The following is a 4411-nucleotide window of genomic DNA, read 5'->3' as shown; positions in this document are numbered from 1 at the left end:
CGACAACCTTTAAATTTTTGTATTGAAACGAGCCAATTTTTGCGAAATTCCATTGACACCAGTTATATAAGACTGTTGACAAAAAATTAGATCGCAGATTTTTATATTTAAGTTAAAAAATATCTCTTTTATGCATTTTTCTTAAACCGTTAGTAACGGTTTAAGCCATAAAACATTACTTTTCGAACGGAAATATAAAAATATGCGATCTTATTTTTGCCAGCAGACTTATATCATTGGTTTGGAGATATTTACGCAAAAATTTGCTCTTTTCAAGACAAAAAATAAAAAAAAGTTGTAAAAATGGTAATTCTGTGAGAGTGCAGCTTTAATTTTAATATTTAAATATGCGTTTTCTCTATACAGCACCCTTAAATATTTCTTCACATTTCTCGACGCGCCATGCTAAACACTATAAACATTATACCTCTCAGAAATTATATTCAATATTCTTAGAGTTATATAATTGAAAATATTTATAAAAGCAATGTATATACAGTTTTAATACTTGTTTTCATAAATTAATTTATTTGATCATATTCAAGATATTTAAAAAGGCAAGATTCAAACAAATGAACGTAAAATCAAGTAAAATAAATATAAAAGGGATGTAATAAATATGTGCAGGAAGAAAGATTTTCACCAGCCGTGATGATATCGGTCCTTATATATCTATCCGATATCTTAAAATATGTCGGTTCGATATATTTTTTGCTCGGCGCAAAAGCACACATAAAGTATTCAATATTTTATAATATTTTGATATCCATAGAAAAATGCATTGGCGTGGATATCGTGTTGTTATTTTTAGTACATGCTTGTATTACATATGTTTCACTTGCGGATCCACGGAATTTGTCAAATTTACGTTTCATGTCAATATGGTACACATAATTTGCATCCCTTTCACCAGAATGTAGCATTTCTGACGAAAAGCAAACATTTTCTGAGGAAAGATACCCCAACCCCCATATACCATTCGTAGAGCCTATATTGTGTCAGTTCCTTGGGGAGGAGTACACACACTTTTATTAACTCAAGCCACAGTCAACCTCCCATACCTCCCCTTTAACGTTAAATCCTTCTTTTGATTCACTTTATGTGGCTCTGTTTGCCTACTTGTTTGCAATGTGCCGTTCAATCGATGTTAAATTCTTTAATTTCAATATAAGCCATGTCATATATTCTTTCTCATTGATTTTGGCATTTAAATCTATCACGGCTATAAACCGTGTTCTCGACGTAGACAAACTCTTTTTTATCCCTAGATTCTTTTTGCAGTGAGTCGCATTAACAATTGAAATACATTTTGTGAGTGTGTAAGGTTTTTTAACAATTTGATAGTTAAGACACGTCCCATGTAGTTTTATTTCTCCAAACATGAACAAAAGCTTTTCATTTCTTAATAGATCTTTGAAGCTTGTAAAGTAGTTATTGAAATAACATAGGATTTGGCTCATGTATGGAATCAATTTACCAGAATATAAACGAAAGCTTCCATTCTAATTGTTATTTGAAAGTTTTACTTTCATAAGCAAATATTTCAATCACCCTTGTGACAAAGTTCTTGAGGACTTTATCTTTTTTTTCATTTATTTTCAACATAAATCATATTTACATAATATATCAAAACATATATATAATTATGTTAAAACATCTCTATGTTGTATTGAATTTTTTATATATATATCACACACACACGCACGCACCCACGCGCGCGCGCGCGCACGCACGCACGCACGCACGCACGCAAACACACACACGCACGCACGCAAACACACACGCACATACACACGCACACAAACACACACACATACGCGTTTATATATACTTGTGAGTTATATAGAGCTACACCGACGTACCGAGGTCTGCCCTTTCTGTTGAAGATAGAGCAACCATCTTTCAAATTAATATCGTAAATGGGGCATATATTGTAAATTGCTGTCGAGAATTCAAATAACATCAATAGTTTGTTCTTCAACTTTTCAACATCATTTAGAGGCATCTCCATATATGGTATGACATGTGTCTGTCATCTCCTCGTTTGCATATTACACACAACTGCCTCATAATGTTGATGATTAGTGAATACTTGTTTTAACTCATAACGTTGATGATCAGTGAATACGTGTTTACTCACCGAGGTAAAATATCGTTGTGTTAAATCATACATTAATTCTCGAGTTTACTAGCACTCATCATGAAGTTTTAACCCCTAGGAGGATTTTACCTCAAGTGTTCTTCCTCCAGAGCAAACCCCAATCTATCCCACTTGGGCCTTTTGTTTCCTTCTTCTTATTATTATTATTATTTATTTAGCATTCGTAAGCTCCGCCCATTCCTTATCATACAGATTTAACTTCATGTCATCTAACCATAACATTTTGCGTTCGTGTACTTTGTGTGTGGCATTAACGACTTTGAACAAGTATTATGCTGCATTTGACACATTATTGTACACGGCTTTTTTCTTCCCGCTTCATTATTTTCAGAATTGTTTGATGACTCTAAAAATATTTTCACCTATCCGTGTTTTGCCCCGGAGGGTGGGTAGAGCGCACACCATGAAATTTAAACAGACTGCGTTGTTTTGTTTCCTGTCACGGAAACTTGTCAAAATTCAATCATGGTGTATGATTTGTTCCAGTTACTGTCGTATGAGGCGGTGTAACCCGCCAGTCAGAATCCGCTTTCTTTAGCTCTTAAAGGCCTAGTTTAAGGAATGTTTGGCATGATAATCCCATGCTGTGCATCTCCTGCTTATCACACTGGTTCCACAGTAGGGGCCAATATCATGTGCATTGGTTTATTGGCTCAGGGCCATTTAGGGTCAATTTTTATAATAAAACAATGAAAACTGCGCAACAGGATACTCAGATTGGAGATCTGATAAGCCAATTAGGCATTAAGATTAAGATCAATTAACAGAGGTTGGGTACTTGGGGGGGGGGGGGCACTTATAGAAGGCTTAAACTAGGCCTTTAAGGTTGTTCGGTTAACGCACTCCCGGGTTTGGTTCCCAGCCTGGGCGCATGTTGGTTTGGTTTGTGGTCACGAAGCTGGACTAGTGGTATTTCTCTTGGCACTCAGGTTTCCCGCACAACACAACACCACACTATCGCGTAACAACTTGAGTGATTAATCGTAACAACTTTGTTTCACAATCGTTGCAAAAAAAATAAGTAAATAAACTAAACTAATACTTCAAACCTGGGAACAATGCCGTGATATCGTTGATTATTGCTCTTATATCAAACGCATTTTGAGACTTAAAAGGTGCATAGCAAACATTTCTACATTAATGTATATTAATACTGACTTGAAAGTACAGATACAAGTTCAGTAGTCGAAAGTTTAAACATAATGGCATAGGGTTAAAGCCAGAAACACAGAAAAACAACACAAACATGCACAAACGACACACAACATATATAATGTATAAAACTAGGGGTGTTTATCAAGGATTGTTGGTTTAAAACTTTGGAACGTCAGCAAAATGTAATTTTACTGGGGTTTAATTAGTTTACGTACGCACAACCTCGTAACCAAACTGTAAAAACAAGCGGCACCATTAATGTCATTTGGAATGGTACATGATAGACGCCAGGAGTCTAAAATCGTTTTCTCTTTTGTATCGGCGGACTATCAGACTACTTTGACATCGAGACTTCGATTTAACCAACTGTTCACCTGTCCGGAGACCGGATAGACATGTAACACGTGTTCCAGTGGTGTTGCTTTCATCAACTTAATCACAATTAACAAAGACGAGCTTTGTACTTAACCCTTGATCGGCCTTTGCCTTATTCTAACCAAACACAGCCGACGGAATTAAAATTAAAACTAAAACTGATACCTGCATAGTTTTGCCTAAGTTTATGTTTCTTCCTTTATTTATACCTATGTGTACCCATGGAGCTTATTTTCATTTTATTATTTACATTGCGTATAATTTGTTGGCTGTCAAATCTAAAAGCGATGATGCAAAAGAAATCTGATATTATTGTCAAGGGAAATAACTGAGTAAGAGAATCTGACATATTTGTCATTCGGAAACTCGGACTTGTAGGTTGGCTGCTAATAAGCGGTGCTAGAGTAAAAATATACTTCATAAAAAACGTCTAAATTTCTTTTGGTTTTGAAATGTGTCCTCTTGCTAATGTAAATCTTCATTATTTCACACGTAACGTTTCAAACTGACCACAATATTAAACGGTTACCCGAACTGTGTTGGCCACTGGCTTATAGTATAACTTTTTGGCTACCATTTAGAGCACAAAGAGCCAATTCCCAGCAGCGGGTTCCCTGTCCCCCTTAAAGCCACTTCAGGGTTTCATCAAGATAATGACGTAGTATTTTGTTCCTCAAATCCATTATATAGATCGCTCAATACATTGTATACATTCCATTC

This window comes from Mya arenaria, chromosome 6, assembly GCF_026914265.1.
Source record: "Mya arenaria isolate MELC-2E11 chromosome 6, ASM2691426v1".
Taxonomy (NCBI): domain Eukaryota; kingdom Metazoa; phylum Mollusca; class Bivalvia; order Myida; family Myidae; genus Mya; species Mya arenaria.
Note: the sequence above shows the minus strand (reverse complement) of the source record.